At 37.2% G+C, this 19,452-nt stretch overlaps 1 long non-coding RNA gene across 1 annotated transcript in view; it reads left to right on the plus strand.

Moving 5' to 3' along the window:
• The first annotated feature begins 1,754 nt into the window (after nucleotides 1–1,754).
• LOC129634297 (uncharacterized) overlaps nucleotides 1,755–19,452 on the plus strand; it is a 75,139-nt gene continuing 57,441 nt past the window's right edge. The window contains exons 1-2 of the long non-coding RNA XR_008705542.1: nucleotides 1,755–2,077; nucleotides 3,422–3,497. This is a non-coding gene — a long non-coding RNA (uncharacterized LOC129634297). The remainder of the gene's footprint in view (nucleotides 2,078–3,421; nucleotides 3,498–19,452) is intronic.

The following is a 19,452-nucleotide window of genomic DNA, read 5'->3' on the forward strand; positions in this document are numbered from 1 at the left end:
TCTGTACTTGGATGGAATGTCCTGAAGATATCAGTGAGATCCATCTCATCTAATGTATCATTCATTTAAGATTTGTTTCCTTATTAATTTTTTGTTTTGAAGATCTGTCCATAGGTGTGAGTGTATTATTGTGTTACTGTCAGTTTCTCCTTTTATGTCTGTTAGTGCTTGTCTTATGTATTGTGTTGCTCCTATGTTGGGTGCATAAATATTTACAACTCTTATGTCTTCCTTTGGATTGATCCCTTGATCATTATATAGTGTCCTTCCTTATCTCTTGTAATCCTCTTTCTTTCAAGGTCTCATGTGAGGTTTGCTACTCCAGCTTTCTTTTGCTTCCCATTTGCATAGAATACCTTTTCCATCCTTTCTCTTTCAGTGTATACATGTCTTTTTAACTGTAAGGGGAAAAGGACAGTAGGAAAAGCAAACAAAAGAATAAATATAGAAAAATAATAATAGGTTTAAAAATTAAAAATAAAAAAAGAGAAAAGAAAAAAAAAAAAGAAGAAGAAAATTCCACAGAACTGCAAAAGTCCAAAGTAGAGGCAGAGGTTTATAACAACAATGACAAATGTGACTGAGAAAGGACAAAAAAAAAGCTCAAACTCTTAATTGAATTTTATAGTGCCAATAAAATCAGCAACTACAACAGAGAAGAGAAAAAATGTGGGGTGGGGTGGGGGGGATTCCAAAGAATCTACAGAAGAAGTCAAAACACAAGAATAATACATGTTTTTCTTGAGTCACTGCTGTCTGAGTCCTTTCCCCCGCTGGAAGTCACAGTCCACCTCACCTCCCTAGGATGCCCTCAAACACTGTGCTGAGCTCTGGATCTGCTGTGGGGCAGCTCAGATTCTAATCTGGTCCTACTCCTGTGTTTCTTGCCTCCAATGTCCACAGCTATCAGAACCAGTGTGTTTTCTTTTGTGGGACCTCTCAATGACCTTTTATATATTTCATAGACACAGTATCTGCCTAGTTGACCTTGTGGATTTAATCTGCAGCTTGTACAGCTGGTGGGAAGATTTTGGGTCTTCCTTAGCCACACTGCCCCTGGGTTTCAATTGTGGCTTTATTTCCACCTCTGCATGTGAGTTGTCCACTGGGGTTTGCTCCTGAGGCTGCCCTGGAGGACTTGGGTTTGCCCCTGTGAGGGCCAGGTGTGGAGGTGGTGCAGCTGCTTGGGTTGCAGGGGTTCTGGCAGGTATTTAGGGGAGTTGGTGGCTAGGGCAGCAGGAAATACAGTGCTCTAGAAGGGTATGGCAACCAGTATTGACCAATATGCTCCAGTGTTCTTGCCTGGAGAACTCCCCTCCCTGACAGAAAAGCCTGCCAGGCCACAATCTACAGGGTTGGAAAGAGTTAGACACAACAGAAGCCACCCTGTATGCATAGACGCAAGACTTTTTTTGCCTGTGGCAGCTCTGCCCCAGTGAGTGTTGAGCATGAAGGTGGTATAGCTGCTTGGCTTGCAGGGACCCTGGCTGTGCCAAGTGTGCAGGGACATGGACTGCCTCCACCACAGGAGTTATGGCCCTATCAGAGTTTTTTTTTCAAGCCTCTTGTAGCTGGCAATCAGAAGGCCTCTTTGGCCAGTCTTTCTCCATAGCTCCTCCGATTCAGGCACTTAGACAGATCCCTTGCCTGGGGTCCTTCTCTGTTGCTAGGCGCCTCAGGCACTTAGAGGGACGACCCTGGCTGGAGTCATATTCTGTAGATTGCAGCATTAGTCACTTAAAGGAGCACCCTGGGTGGGGTCCTACTCTGTAGTTCAGTGCGTCAGACATTTGATGGGCCAGCCTCTCTGTTGTTTCAGCTGCAGATGCTGGCATGTGGGAAGAAAGAAGCTATGGTGATGGCTCTACCCCCTACACGTGATTCAGCAGTATCACCTTGCTTCAGTGGCTGCCTGGCTTTCCTCCACAGACATCTCCCATTACTATCTCCTCCCTCACATCCCCTTGATCCGTCTCTCTGCAGTCAACAGCAGCTCTCGCCCTGGGATTGTTCCACAAGCCCTACACTGCAGCTCCCAGCCGCTGCCTCTTCCAGGGGACCAGCGTTCCTATCGGCAGTATGTATGGCTGCGGCAAGGACTGTCTAATTCTTATTTCATTTAGCCTGCCACAGATCATCGGTTTCACTCTCAGCCTTAAATGTTTCTCCTCTGACTCAGACAATTGCCTTGATGTAGGTGTTGGAGAAGACTCTTGAGAGTCCCTTGGACTGCAAGGAGATCCAACCAGTCCATTCTAAAGGGTATCAGTCCTGGGTGTTCTTTGGAAGGAATGATGCTAAAGCTGAAACTCCAGTACTTTGGCCACCTCATGCAAAGAGTTGACTCATTGGAAAAGACTCTGATGCTGGAAGGGATTGGGGGCAGGAGGAGAAGGGGACAACAGAGGATGAGATGGCTGGATGGCATCACCAACTCGATGGACTTGAGTTTGAGTGAACTCCAGGAGTTGGTGATGGACAGGGAGGCCTGGTGTGCTGCAATTCATGGGGTCACAAAGAGTTGGACATGACTGAGCGACTGAACTGAACTGAGGGATTGGGCCCCTGCTTAAGTTCCCCCACCTGCTGAGGGCAGGTCCAGTCCATCTAACACTCCTGTTTTCCACCCTAGTTCCTTTGTCCTACCGAGTTTTGCATTGTTCTATATATTTTTTTCCACTGGTCAGATACTCCTGATGACTCTCAGCTGGGTTCTGCATGCACTTCTGGATCTGAAGGTGTATTCCTGATGGATCCCTGGAGAGAGATGTACTCCACATCCACCTACTCCTCTGCCATCTTCTGTACTCTACCTCTATACCTGCTTTTATTTTTAATTTATTGTCTTTATTTCAGTTTTATTTTACTTTTGCCTCTCTCCCTCGCTATATATTAGCATAGCATTACAGGGCTTATTTCTATTTTATTTCTTTGTTGAATCTCAAATCTTACTATAGCATCTGACAAAGCTTTTAATACTTGTTTGTTGCATGAATGCATGAATTGTAAAAATTTGACATAAATGTGAAATGTTTAATAGCAGCTGAATGTTTAAGTTTTGAGAAATCCATTTAATGAACACTTTTCTGCTATCTAAGTAATTATGTAGAATATTTTTGTTTTATTTTAAATAAACTTTACTTTTTAGAAGAGTTTTAATTTTTAAAATGTGAAGATGTACAAAGTTCTCATGTAAACCCCACATGATTTTAGCTGTTAACATTATTACATTTGTAAGATATATTTGCTACAAATAATGGATGACTATAAATACATTATTAAAAGCTAAATATACTTTATTCAGATTCCTTAGGTTTTATTTAATGTCATTTTTGCTTCCAGGATCCCATCCAGAATACCACATTGTTTATTTTTCATCATTAATCATCTCATCATTCAAATTTCATCATTTCTCTTTCAGGTACTCTTGACTGCGAAAGTTTCCCAGATGTTCCTTGTTTCTGATGACCTTGACAACTTTGAGGAGCTCTAACCAGGTACTTTACAGAATGTCCAGCTATTGAGATATTTAGCTGATATTTTTCTTACTGTGAATCCAAGGTTAGAGCTTTTGGGGGAAAGAACACAGAGGTAAAGAGCCATTTTATCACATGATATTAAAGGCACATAGTATCAACATGGCTCCTAACAGTTGATGACATTGAGCATTTGGGTGACATAGTGTTTGTAAAACTTTGTTGTAAAGGAACTCTTCTTTACCTCTTTTCATGCTGTACTTCTTGGAAGAAATTTACTATGCTCAGCCCACAGATGAGGAGTAGGGAATTATGTTCTGCCTCCCTGAAGACAGAGTATCTACATAAATTATTTAGAATTTATCTACATTGTGGATTTACTCTCATTTTTATTCAAGTTATTTATTTATATAAGTATGAACTTATGTGTTCTTAATCTATGTTTTGCATTATACTTATATAGTTAAATTATAATAAATTACTTTATTTTTGCATTCAAATTACAGAATAGCTTTTACCTCTTGGAGGTTTCTCAGTTGTCTCTTGTGTCTTGGGCATAAAACAGTCATTGTAGGTGTTGTTTTGGGTGCCATATTACTTTCTGATATTATGAGTTCTCCAAGCTCATGTTGTGTATTTTGTAGAATCAAACATTTCTCTGAGGAACACAGTTTTTTAAAATTGGAGAATGGTGTTAGAAAGCAGGATATAGGTGCTAGGTGTACTTCTTGCCTATTGTCATTGCTTTTGGTTGTCAGCCGGCAGAGCAAGTAAATAAATGCTTCCATACTAACCCAGGTGTATATGCATATCATATATGTGTACGCTCAGTCGTGTACGACTCTTTGTGACTCCGTGGCCAGGCTCCTCTGTCCCTGCAATTTTCCAGGCAAGAATGCTGGAGTGGGCTGCCATTTCCCACTTCAGGGGATCTTCCCAACCCAGGGATCAAACCCACATCTTTTATGTCTTCTGCAGGGGCAGGTAGATTCTTTATCACTGGCAACACCTGGGAAGCCCTATATACACATACACCTATCAATATTCTATATTTAAATCTATATTTATGCTAAGCTAAACTTGATCTCATAGTGACTTTTCAAACGTTTAATGGATCCATCACCAAGTGAATCATTTTAGTCCTCTCCTTGCTTATCTATAATTTTCCACTCTAGTAGTGATAAACCAGACTTCAAATGTTTGACATCCATCTACCTAACTGTTCATTTCTAGTATATATTTATAGTAGTATCAAAATTGCTAACCTATACCCTCTGGTTTTTAACTTCATCAACTAGAATGCATTGCTTATATACAATTTATTTTGTCTTTAAGTTTATGGATTCATTTCTAAACTTAGGTTAGCACTTTTTTACCCTACTCATTTCAGTGAGATTAATTCATACATTTGTGGTATATTATGGATTCTTGCTTAACTCATATTATGTTAGGAAGTGTTCCCTCTGCTTTTACTTTCTAGAAGAGGCTGTGAAGAATTGCTATTTTTTCTTAAATGTTCTTTAACTCATCTGTAAAATAATCTAGACATAGTAATTAATTACTATATCAATTTCTTCAATAGATATAGGCCTATTAAGATAATATATTTTTCCCTGCATGACTTTTGGTAGCATGAGTCCTTCAAAGAATTGGTCTATTTATCTAAGATATCAAGTTTGTGGACATTGTGTTGTGCATAGTGTTCCTCACTGTCCTAAACAATTTTAACAAATAGAAATATACTAATGATGCATGCTTTGAGGGAGAAACTCTCTAATATGTCTCATTTTTGCTTGCAATTGATTAAGTTGAAGTGATGGAGAAAAACATTCTTGTTGGGTTATGAAAAACAAAACAAAACTAAATTTCATTTTGGATTCCATAAAACATCTTAGTCACGAGTAATTCCAAGAAAGATAATCAGATCCTATATAAATGTTCTTTCTTCTAATTGTGTAAACAAAATAATGGGACTTACACATTAAAGCAAAAGTCTTTTAAAGGTCTTCCTGAAATTCAAATAAGGGAATAGTCACAAAAAATTAAAGTTCAAAATAAAATTTAAATCCCTTATTGAATATACTGATTATCAGTACAGAAATCCTGTTAAATTGCCTTTCTTCAGGAACTCAGCTTATACTGCTAAATTAGAGTGATGTGCTACCATGGTAACACAAGAATTTATATTTTGTGGCTGAATTTCTATTTTGATATAATACAATTCATTAGTCATTTTTAATTTTCACAAAGTAATCAATAGGATCTTTACATTTCACATTTGCATGTAGCATAAAATATACATTCATATACATGGCAAAACATACTGCATTTTGGTTAAATACAGACATCATAAACCATGAGAACACTCAATTCAGTACTCAAATTTCCTTGGCTAAATTTTTAACCATCTTCACCTGTATGTATGACATTTGTGTTTTTAAACATACAGCTGTCTATAGAAATAAAAGTAAATGATTATAATTTTATTATACACTTACTCTGAGCCAATAATTATTATATTTTTTGAGATGTTATCATATTTAATTTCATCAGAAAAGTTTCTGTTAGGTATTATTATCTCTTTTCTAGGCTTAAATGGGTATGACACTTGCCAAATTCATGCAATTAATAAATGTATGGGCTCTGCTTTAAATCCAACTATTCTTGATCCAAACTGTAAAGCATTTTACAGTACCATTTATTATAATAAATTTTCCAAATACATAAAATAGGAATTTGAAACTTATACTTTTTTGGTAATATTCTATTATATCCCTTTGAAAGTTGTTACAAGTAAGCATATAGTGAATATGAAATTCACCATTAAAGTGTAGAAGATAATTTTTATAAAGTATTAATCTCATTTATAAATATAGATTCATATAGAAGATTCATTTATAGAATATTATGCCTATATCTATCAAAACCTATGCTGCATCCTTAGCTTTATCACTTAACAGCTAGGTGACATGAGGCAATTTATTCAGATTTTTTTTCCTGGTTTTATTAAAAACAATATAAATATAATAAAAGTACATTTATTATGAGCTTTTTGGAAGAGGTATTAAGGCTATCCAAAGAAATAGAACGAATAAAGTGGATGGATGGATGGATAGATAAACAGATAAAGAAGAGATCTATGATTAGAGTTGGCTCAAAGGATAATGCAGACCAAAAAGTCCCATCCTTTGATACCTGAAAACTGAGAAACAGGAAAGTCAGTGATGTAATTCAGTACGAGTTTGAAGGCTCAGAACCAGGACAGATGTCAAAGGGCGGGAGGTGTGTTTCCCAACTCAAGGGAAAAAAGCAAATGCACTCTTCCTACGTCTTTCTGTTCTATTCAGGTACTCACTGGATTGGATGTTGCACAGTCACATTGGTGAGAGTGATTTTTACTCAGTGCACAGATTCAAAGACCCTCATAGATGCGTTCATGCAATAGATCATACAATGCATGATAGATTCATGCAATATATGATTCATAGATTATTCATGCAAAATAATGATTTTATAACTATCTGGGAATCCCTTAGTCCAGTCAAATTGACACATTAAATTACCAACACAGGTGAATTAAGTGAATTAATACATATAAATTACTTTTGAAATTACTTGCCACGAAATAAGCAATAATAAATATTCACCATTATCTATAATACATGCTATCAAATTTCTTGAGTTGGGATAATAAAAAGTTAATCCACGTGTTTTGTGGATTTGCTTTATGAGATGCTTGATGTATTACTTCACTAATGTGATTTGACATACAATTCCCTTGAATTACTTACACAGACTTACTGGGAAATACAGGAGATAATTAATATAATGAGTGGTATCATCATGTAGCAACAATTTAGTTGGAATTACAATAGAAGATGCAGCCTGGGAATAAAAATTATGAATTTTACTCATCTAAATTTGTCTTTATGTAATGGAAGAAATATCCCATACAATGGAATGAATTACCATTGTACTCTTGGCAATAAAAAGATCATTTTTCAGGAGTAGCATTATATTCATTATTTTATATTAGCTAATCATATAATTATGTATCATATTTGCAGAATCTGACTTGAAGAGAACAGATCATACTTTTCATATATTTAATTCTGAACTTACTAACAGCATGACCACCCCAGCTTCTGTGAGAGAACAAGAAGAGTTAAAACATTGGCAGAGCTTTAGAAGAGGATTTTGATGCATAGATGAATATAATTATAAAAAAGTAGTAAGCAACTAATAATTACAATTAATAATTAGAAGCTGTTTGGACCAAAATCTTATTACTAGAAAAGGAAAGCATCAGACAGGAAAAGTAAATTAGTCACTTAATATTTCTCAGTGTTTGTGCTGAGACACAGAAATACCCCACTATTCAGTTCAGTTCAGTTCAGTCGCTCAGTCATGTCCGACACTTTGCAACCCCATGATTGGAGCATGCCAGGCCTCCCTGTCCATCACCAACTCCCGGAGTTCCCTCAAACTCATGTCCATCGAGTTGGTGATGCCATCCAGCCATCTCATCCTCTGTCGTCCCCTTCTCCTCCTGCCCCCAATCCCTCCCAGCATCAGAGTCTTTTCCAATGAGTCAGCTCTTTGCATGAGGTGGCCAAAGTACTGGAGTTTCAGCTTTAGCATCATTCCTTCCAAAGAACACCCAGGACGGATCTCCTTTAGGATGGACTGGTTGGATCTCCTTGCAGTCCAAGGGACTCTCAAGAGTCTTCTCCAACACCACAGTTCAAAAGCATTGATTCTACAGCACTCAGCTTTCTTCACAGTCCAACTCACACATCCATACATGACCAGAGAAAAAACCATAGCCTTGACTAGATGGACCTTTAGGCACATCTAATTTCAAGATCTTGGCAATCTTGGTGAATGAGGGCTTTTATTTCTACCAACTAAATTATTTTAAAAACTTTACCATACACCCTCTTTTGACCTATTGAAAAAGAGAAACAGCACATTTCCCCTACTGATCTTCTTGATCAAGTCTTTTTTCACTCTGTTATAGATAGTGGCAGATGAGTTTCAGAGGATAAACTAAACATAAACAGAGTGGCATCTTCTTCCTTTCCAGAAACTACTTTAATTCCTTCTTAGATTTTAGGGCACTGTATCCTAAACATTTAGTATTCTTTGTCTCTAGAGTCCGAACACTTACTCATCTTTAATATTTCAATATTTATGTACCCTAAACCTAGCTCTGCTGCCCAGTATTTATGTACTCTAAACATAACATACTTCCATGGGTTGTCTCCAACTAGTTTGCTTTCTCATTTGCCTACCATTATTTTATATTAACATTTGCAAAGCATCATTATGTTTAGCTGTTGTTGCTGTGTATTGAAAATAGTCGACTTCAATCTTAGGTTCAGGTGTACAACATAGTTATTTGACATACATTATGTACCACAAAAAGTTGTTACTATATTATTGACTATATTCCCTTGTGCTGCACATTGCATTCCTGGGACTTGGTTTATAATTGTTAGTTTTCCCCTTTTAACACAACCCACTCCAGTACTCTTGCCTGAAAACTCCCATGGACAGAGGAGCCTGGTAGACTCCAGTCCATGGGGTCATTAGGAGTTGGGCACGACTGAGTGATTTCACTTTCACTTTTCACTTTCATGGATTGGAGAAGGAAATGGCAACCCACTCCAGTGTTCTTGCCTGGAGAATCCCAGGGACAGGGGGACCTGGTAGGCTGCCATCTGTGGGGTTGCACAGAGTTGGACATGACTGAAGAGACTTAGCAGGAGCAGCAGCAGCCCTCTTAACACCCTTCACCTGTCTCAAGCTTAAGTTTGTTCTCTGTATGCATTTATCTATCGATGGACACTTAGGTTGCTTCTATATCTTGGCTAGTATAAATAATGTTGCAATGAACATTGAGGTGCATATATCTTTTTGAATTAGCATTTGTCTTTTCTTCAGGTAAATATCCAGAAGTGAAATTCAAGGATCATATAGTAGTTCTGCTTTTAATTTTTCAAGGATCCTCCATAACTGTTTACCATAGCGGCTGCACCAATTTTCATTCTCACGAATAGTGCACAAGGGTTTCCTTTTTTTCACATTCTCAGCAAAACTTACAGTTTATGGTTTTTTTGATAAGTGTGAGGTGTTATCTAATTGTGGTTTTGTTTGTATTCCCTGGTGATTAGCAATGTTAAGCATGTTTTCATGTGCCTGTTGGCCATCTGTATGTATTCCTTGAAAAGTGCCTATTTAGATCCTCTGCCTATTTTTAAATTGGGTTTTAATTGATATTGGATTATATGTGCTTTTATATACTTGGGTGATAAACCCTTTAATGCACATATACTTTGCAAGTTTCTTTTGTTGTCAGTATGTTCCCTTTTGTTTGTTGATGGGTATTTTTGCTAGGTGAAAAATTTAGCTTGATGTGTTTTCATTTTACTTTTTGCTTTTGTTGCCCTTGCTAGAGGAGACATAACCAAAACATATTGATAAGACCAATGTCAAGAGTGTACTGTCTATGTTTGCTTCTAGGAATTTTATGGTTTCAGTTCTTATTTTCATATCTTTAATCAATGCTGAGTTTAATTATGTACGTGCTGTGTGAAAATGGTAGTTTCATTCTTCCTCTTGTAGCTGTCCAGTTTTCTCATCACTTGTTCAAATGTATATGTGTATGTGTGAGACAAAGCTTGTTATTTCTGTTTAATCCAGAGAATTTTTAAATTCATCATCAATTATTAACTCAACAAATTATGTATAATGTGTTATATACTAAGTATGTGTACCAACAAAGCTGGTGGAGGTGATGGAATTCCAGTCGAACTATTCCAAATCCTGAAAGATGATGCTGTGAAAGTGCTGCACTCAATATGCCAGCAAATTTGGAAAACCCAACAGTGGCCACAGAACTGGAAAAGGTCAGTTTCATTCCAATCCCAAAGAAAGGCATTGCCAAAGAATGCTCAAACTACCACACAATTGCACTCATCTCACACACTAGTAAAGTGATGCTCAAAATTCTCCAAGCCAGGCTTCAGCAATACGTGAACCATGAACTTCCAGATGTTCAAGGTGGTTTTAGCAAAGGCAGAGGAATCAGAGATCAAACTGCCAACATCCGCTGGATCATTGAAGAAGCAAGAGAGTTCCAGAAAAACATCTACTTCTGCTTTATTGACTATGCCAAAGCCTTTGACTGTGTGGATCACAATAAACTGTGGAAAATTCTGAAAGAGATAGGAATACCAGACCACCTAACCTGCCTCTTAAGAAACCTGTATGCAGGTCAAGAAGCAACAATTAGAACTGGACATGGAACAAAGACTGGTTCCAAATAGGAAAAGAAGTACGTCAAGGCTATATATTGTCACCCTGCTTATTTAACTTATATGCAGAGTACATCATGAGAAACCCTAGGCTGGAGGAAGCACAAGCTGGAATCAAGATTGCCGGGAGAAATATCAATAACCTCAGAAATGCAGATGACACCACCCTTATAGCAGAAAGTGAAGAAGAACTAAAGAGCCTCTTGATGAAAGTGAAAGAGGAGAGTGAAAAAGTTGACTTAAAGCTCAAACTTCAGAAAACTAAGATCATGGCATCTGGTCCCATTACTTCATGGCAAATAGTTGGGGAAACACTGGAAACAGTGGCTGATTTTATTTTTCTGGGCTCCAAAATCACCGCAGATGGTGACTGCAGCCATGAACTTAAAAGACGCTTTCTCCTTGGAAGGAAAGTTATGACCACCCTAGATAGCATATTGAAAAACAGAGACATTACTTTGTCAACAAAGGTCTGTCTAGTCAATGCTATGGTGTTTCGAGTAGTCATGTATGGATGTGAGAGTGGACTATAAAGAAAGCTGAGCGCTAAAGAATTGATGCTTTTGAACTGTGGTGGTGGAGAAGACTCCTGAGAGTCCCTTGGACTGCAAGGAGATACAACCAGTCTATCCTAAAGAAGACCAGTCCTGGGTGTTCATTGGAAGCACTGATGTTCAAGCTGAAACTGCAATACTTTGGCTACCTGTTCCGAAGAGCTGACTCATTTGAAAAGACCCTGATGCTGGGAAAGATTGAAGGCAGGAGGAGAAAGGGATGACAGAGGATAAGATGGTTGTATGGCATCACCGACTCAATGGATATGAGTTTGGGTAAACTCCAGGAGTTGGTGATGGACAGGGAGGCCTGGTGTGCTGTGGTTCTTGGGGTCACAAAGAGTCGGACATGACTGAGTGACTGAACTAATTAAGGATTTCTACACTAAGAGTACTATGTTAGGTAATGGAATGGAGATTTTCAAAAAAAGGAGAAAATTAAAAACCACAAAGATTTTGGAGTAAGGTAGGCCTGGCTTTTGAATATCAAGTTTGAAAATAGATGTGTCATTTAAGTGCATTTCACCACCTTTCCTTCTGAGGCTGCTACTGCCACTAAGTCACTTCAGTCGTGTCCAACTCTTTGCGACCCCATGGACTGCAGCCCACCAGGCTCCTCAGTCCATGGGATTTTCCCGGCAAGAGTACTGGAGTGGGGTGCCATTGCCTTCCTTTTACTACTATGATCCAAAGCCCTGTTATCTCAAACTTGGATTATTACAACAGCCTCTTATAGCTCTTTCTGCTTTAGTTCCTGTTCTCTAAGTTCATTTTCAACACTGCACAAAGAATGATTCTTTAAAACAAAGTCAGATCTTTTTTTCTTCTCAGAAGAGTATACTCTGATGTGGAATTCCTCTCACTCATGATAAATGCTAAAATTCTTAGAATGGTTTATGAGATTCTACAAATTGTGCTTTCTCTATCTCATCCCTAACTCTTTGATCTCATCCTTTACTATTTTTTCCTGAGTCTCCCTCAGGCCCCACATCTACTTCAGATCTTAACTCAAATGACGCTATTTCACAGAGCATCTCCTAGCTACACTATCTACATTGCAATTATTTTCAAATACTGTCTGTATACTGATGGAAATCTGTAAAAATCTCATCTCTTTTAATGTACTTCTGAACCATACCTAGTTCTCAATTCGAGTGGTTTTTCTTTTATGAATCCTATTATCCTTCTAGAAATCCTCTTTCCATGGGGATTTCAGAGTCCACTGCACTCATCTGTCTTAATTGTACACACTTGAGTAATAGAAAAAAGGTAGAGTCAGATTCTTTCCTTTTGCCCATGCAAAGCAGGGTGTGTGACCAAATTTGTGTTCATAGTGTTTTTAAGACATTATTCAGTGAAACCAGGAAACAAAATACATTGATTCCAACTACTCCAATTTAACTATTGAGGAGATGATCATCTTGATCAGGCAGCTTCTGATTAGTGGTATAATAGAGTTGTAAGTGATACACTAAGTGGAATTATTTCTAGATGTGTGTTAGAAGAGGAGGGTGAGGAGAGGGAGATGAAGGCTTCTTGAAATAATTCTCAGGGCAAAACGTTTTATGATTTACTCATTGATTATAAGATTTGATGAGATAAAGATAAATAGAATGATTCCTCTCGCTTAAAAGAATCCCGGATTTGAACAGCAAAGGGGAAAGAAAGAATATAGCAAAGTTATGACAATAAATGATTCCCTTGTCATGTTTCTTATCTTATAGGTTTATATCTTTTATTAATAGAAAATGAATATATCTTACATTCTAGTTAAGAATATTAGTAAAAAATATGACAATGATATTGGCTTAAAAATAAACTGTAAACTCCTTTCTCTTCTTCTCTTTTCTTCCCTCTTTTCCTTCTTCTCTGTTTTTGAGCCTTACATTTTTTTCTACCTTTTGGCAATTGGAATAAACTAAAGAAGCACTGGGAGGGATCGGGGCAGGAGGAGAAGGAGATGACAAAGGATGAGATGTCTGGATGGCATCACCGACTCGATGGACATGAGTCTTAGTGAACTCTGGGAGTTGGTTATGGACAGGGAGGCCTGGCGTGCTGCGATTCATGGGGTCACAAAGAATCGGACATGACTGAGCAACTGAACTGAACTGAAAGAAGCACTAATTTAGTTCAGACTGAAAATTTGAGCTCTTGAGACCATTTGAGGTAGGGGTTGGAGGAAAGTGACAAATAATAAAGAGATACTCTTCTATAGATCAGGGGTGTAAAGATAAATTAGAGAAAAGGAGTGATTTGAGGAACTGTCAGAAAAAGTGAAACTTTGGAGACAAAAGAAAGGCTTTTGTGGCAAGATTTGCTGTTATTCTCTGCCTATTCCTCAAAATCCACAGGGGACCTTCAGTACAATGCTATGTTTATTTTTATAATAGTTATCATTCTTCAGGTTTGACACCCAGTAAAATTTATCTAAATGTATAGTTTAAAATTTTTTGATAAATTTATACACCCATGCTACGACAACCAAAATCAAGATATGGAACAGTTTCACTGACCACTCATACAATTTTCAAGTTATTTTAGAGTAAATCCCTATATACCATAGTCTCCCATAATCCTGCCCCGAACACACACACCCATCAACCAAAGCAAAATAGCATCTACTTTATTTCACCATAGGTTGTTTGCTTTTTGTAAAATTTCACTTTGATAAAATTATTCTGCTTTCTCTTTGCTTAGCTGCTTCTTTCAGCTATGGAGATTCATCTCCATTATCATGTGTTATGAGGAGCACATCAGCTTTTAGATGTGATGGGTATCTCCATTGTATGGTTATACCACAATTTGTTTATCTATTCCTCTACTGGACATTGTGCCCCCCCCCACCCTGTTTTTGGCCATGAAATTTTCTGAATTTAAGCAATGTGTATATAAAATAATTTTACTATTAACAACCTAAATGCAAAATTATTATACTGTCAAATTAATAAATAGGGATTACCAATTAGAATAAATATATGTATTATAAAAATTCAACTTTAATTGAAATGTTGTATGTGTCAATAGTATGCACTTGAACTATGCAAGAAACAGGAGTTTTGAGTTTTACATAAGCCATTGAAGGAGTGTGAAAATGAAGGTAATAGATTTCTGGAACAAAGGAATTCCACTCATCAGTATTCCATTTTGTAGTTACTTTACAGGAATATAAATTGGAAAAGATTCTTTGTGACTGTTACTCATTAACATTTTTCATTTTAGCATAAGGCCTGGTGATTTTTAAAAGTTGAGTGAACATGGACACCATTGGTACCACATTGTATTAAAAGAGCTATCAATACAAATAATGTTTCAATATTTCTATGAATAAGCATGACACAATTTGCATAACCTGATGTTGACCCATTGGAGCTGTTTTGGTTGGATACCACAATAGGTAATTCAGGTTTATATTGGTCACTCCACTCAATCTATATAAATGTTTTGAAACTTTATCATTTGGTGGTCCAGATGGACCTCTAAGATAGCTAAACTGAATAATTTAGCAGAGTCACAGCTCATTTGTATATGTTTATACTGCTAAGTCACTACAGTCGTGTCTGACTCTGTGCGACCCCATAGACGGAAGCCCACCAGGCTCCCCCGACCCTGGGATTCTCCAGGCAAGAACACTGGAGTGGGTTGCCATTTCCTTCTCCAATGCATGAAAGTGAAAAGTGAAAGTGAAGTCGCTCAGTCATGTCCAACCCTCAGCGACCCCATGGACTGCAGCCTACCAGGCTCTTCCATCCATGGGATTTTCCAGGTAAGAGTACTGGAGTGGGGTGCTGTTGCCTTCTCCATGTTTATACTAAGCAACCTATAATAGGAACGTCAGAGAATAAAATGGTCGCTGCACATATGTCAGTTCAGTTGAAAGTGATTTAGAGGGCTCAAGGGATTATTTGATAACATTAGGACCACAGAATTGAAATAAAATTTCAGGTCTATTGCTTTTATTCTGTTATTCTGCTCTGATAGAGAGTCTTACAATGGACTTGGTTAGTGGAAATCTAAATGAGGGAAAGAGTGGTTCTTTTCTGTGCATCTTATCTGGGCAAGTTAGAATTATATAATATGTGATCGCTATGTAAACTACATTACCTAAATTATAGGAATACCTCATTAATTTAGAAAACCTTTTAAAATGCTTTTTATGAATCTAGAATATACAAACATTTGGATTCCTGTTGTTTGTTAAATCACTTCCCTGATTCCCTGTGCTTTGTAAAAAAATTCTTAATCCACTGAACCAAGCATGTAGACTCATCAAAACTTTGTTTTGGGTAACTATCCCTTCATTATCTTTAGTTAACTTTAAGTCTGGCCTTCAGAAGTTATTCTTTCCTTGAGATGATATTTTTCAAACTTTCCTGGCATCTTTGGTGTTTGCTTTTTTCCCTGAAATGGAAACGACTCCATTGTATGGTGGGGTTGGGGTGGGGTGAAGTTTATGAATGGGTTGGATTAACTTCCTGGCTTCCTCTCACCTCTCACACCAACTAAAGAGGTAGCTGTTTTTGTTTTGTTTTGTTTTGTTTTGTTTTTTCCAAACTGTATTTTTTGCCTATTCATTTCCTGCCCTAATTTATTGTGGACATTTTTGGGGTAAAAAAAGAAGATTATATTTTCTTTTTCTTTTTAATTTTAAACTTTTATTTTGTATTGGAGTAAAGTCAATTAACAATATTGTGGTAGTTTCAGGTGAACAGCAAAGGGACTCAGCCATACATACACATGTATCCATTCTCCCCCACACCTCCCTCCCATTCAGGCTGGCACAACTCTGCTCAATGTTATGTGCCAGAAGAGTCTATTTTCAAAATTTAAATTTCATTCCATAAATTTCTTCCTTTCTACTTATGCACATCAGCTTATATGTTTTCTACAATTTTCTGAATCTCTTTTAGTTTGAGAAAGCATGAATTTATTTTAAAGTTGCATAGTTTGTTTTCAGATTATTTAAAAACGTTACATATGCCAGCACTGATCTCTAAGCAATTCACTCATTGCATAAATATTTGATTACAACTAAATGTAAGCACTGTTCTAGGTGTTGTACATACTAGAGTGATTTAACAAAGACTTCTGCCCTTGGAGACATTATATAGTCCATCAGGAAGAGTATGGCTACTTCACCGTAAGCATGATAAATAAGTAAATGATACAGTATGTTAAAAGGAGAAAAGTGCCAGGAATAAAAGAAAAGGTAGAATAAAAATAAAAGGGGATAAAAATTATTGGTTTAAAAAAGATTGAAGGAAGGCCAGAGTTTTAAGTAGAATAATCAGGAATATATCTCATTTAGATGTTGCTGATAAGCAAAGGGTTGAGAAAGATAGCCCGGTGGATAATCTGAAGAGAGAAATTTCAGGCAGACAGAAGAACCAGAGCAGTATGTGGAGAATAGGTTTATTGAGAAGAGTAAGATTACTGGAAAAGGTAATTTATCTATCCAATGAAATGAACATTTAGACACATTTTCTGTGTCTTATCTCTACACATAATCATAAATATTAATGCTGAATGGAATCACAGAGATAAAATCTTAAGTGTTCAGAGAAAGGAACTTGTTCCAAGAGGCTAAGTGACACCTAGTGGCAGAACAGCAGTGACTCCGATTGCTTACTCTACAGACGTATGATGCTCTAAGGCTTCTAAAATGGTGAAATACATTTTTTTTTTTTAAAGCAGTAGCTTTTAATAAAGCCTTGGACAAATCTAAGTAAATTGCTTTCACTTGAAGGATACCTGGCTTACCTATATGTAATACCAGATCTACTCAATGTTAAAATGTTGTATTATTGGCAATAAAGAGCAGGTGTATATGTGAAATCCGTCATGGACCTGAATCCCCTGACACCTATAAAAAGCCTGTGAGCTGGAGGCACTGTGTTAAAGCAAGATCTGTTCACTCTCTTTAAATTCTCCAATGGATCTGTGTTCAGAAGGAATAACAGCTTATTTTTTGATGGTATTTCGTGTAAAACATTTGATTCTCATACTGATTTTTTTTTCCCCCTAAAGTATAAAAATGTGGCCACTTTGAAATTATAAAACAGGAGTGGAGCTACTAACATCTGTTGTTATTTTTGGAGAAAAACATACATTTATGACTAATTTTCCTTATTGTTAGAAGAGCCTACACATGTGTTAGTGTTATTAAATATTGTCATTGCTGACACTGACACATTAAATGCAAACAAGAAGAATATTGACAAATCCAGTGAGGAGCTAATGTATATAACTGGTAGCTTTATATTATGTGGTCCAGCTGGTAAAGAATCTACCTGCAATGCTGGAGATCTGGTTTTGATCCATGGGTTGGGAAGATGCCCTGGAGAAGGGAAAGGCTACCCACTCCAGTATTCTGGCCTGGAGAATTCCATGGGCTGTATAGTCCATGGGGCGCAAAGAGTCTGACACAACTGAGTGACTTTCACTTTCACTTATGAACAATATCAAGTAGAAAGTGTGTGAATTAAAGATATAAAATGCTATCCATTTCTGCAAATATAGATGCTGACATAAAAGAAATGCAAATAATAATATGAAACAGCCCAACAATATGACAGATATTTTCATTTTTATAACAAACAGCCATAGAGTTTTCTGATTTGATAATGTACTTTTTTCTACAAAGAATATTTTTAAGTAAATAATAAATACTAATATCCACAGAAAACTAAAATTGAAACTCTCAGAAGTGAAAAAAATAGGTAAGTTATAAAACTATTAAAAAGAGGTAAAATTCTTAGCCTATTTTTTTGTGTGTGTGGATGATAGAAGAGTATTAAACATTGACAAAAACATAATAAAATGTTCAGTTACATTGCTCAGTCATGTATGACTCTTTGTGAATCCAGAATGGCTGCACACCAGGCTTCCCTATATATCACCAACTCCCAGAGTTTATTCAAACTCATGTCCATCGACTCAGTGATGCCATCCAACCATCTCATCCTCTGTCATCCCCTTCTCCTGCCTTCAATCTTTCCAGAATCAGGATCTTATCAAATGAGTCAGTTCTTCACATCAGGTGGCCGAAGTATTGGAGCTTCAGCTTCAGCAGCAGTCCTTGCAATGACTATTCGGGACTGATTTCCTTTAGGATTGAAGGGATGGATCTCTATGCATTCCAAGGGACTCTCCAGAGTCTTCTCCAACACCACAGTGCAAAAGCATCAATTGTTCGGTGCTCAGCTTTCCTTAGAGTCCAAATCTCACATCCATACATGACTACTGGAAAAACCATAGCTTTGACTAGATGGACCCATGTTGGCAAAGTAATGTCTCTGCTTTTTAATATGCTGTCTAGGTTGGTCATAGCCTTTCTTCCAAGGAGCAAGCATCTTTTAATTTCATGGCTGCAGTAATCATCAGCAGTGATTTTGGAGCCCCCAAAATAAAGTTTCTCACTGTTTCCATTATTTCCCTATCTATTTGCCATGAAGTGATGGGACCGGATGCCATGAATCAGTTTTCTGAATGTTGAGTTTTACCAACTTTTTCAGCCTCCTATTTCACTTTCATCAAGAGGCTCTATAGTTCTTTGCTTTCTCACATAAGGGTGGTGTCATATGCATATCTGAGATTATTGATCTCTCCCCCAGCAATCTTGATTCCAGATGTGTTTCATCCAGCCCAGCATTTCTCATGATGTACACTGCATATAAATTAAATAAGCAGGGTGACAATATACAGCCTTGACGTACACCTTTCCCTATTTGGAAACAGTCTATTGTTCCATGTCCAGTTCTAACTGTTGCTTCTTAACCTGAATACAGATTTCTCAGGAGGCAGGTCGGTGGTCTGGTATTTCCATCTCTTGAAGAATCTTCCATAGTTTGTTGTGATCCACACAGTCAAAGGTTTTGACATAGTCAATAAGGTAGAAGTAGATGTTTTTCTGGAACTCTGTTTTTCGATGATCCAACGGATGTTGGGAATTTGACCTCTGGTTCCTGTGCCTTTTCTAAATCCAACTTGAACATCTGAAAGTTCATGGTTCACATACTGTTGAAGCTTGGCTCGAAGAATTTTGAGCATTCTTTGCTAGAGTATGAAATGAGTGCAATTGTGCGGTAGTTTGAATATTCTTTG

The sequence above is a fragment of the Bubalus kerabau genome, chromosome 19 (genome assembly GCF_029407905.1).
Source record: "Bubalus kerabau isolate K-KA32 ecotype Philippines breed swamp buffalo chromosome 19, PCC_UOA_SB_1v2, whole genome shotgun sequence".
NCBI lineage: Eukaryota > Metazoa > Chordata > Mammalia > Artiodactyla > Bovidae > Bubalus > Bubalus kerabau.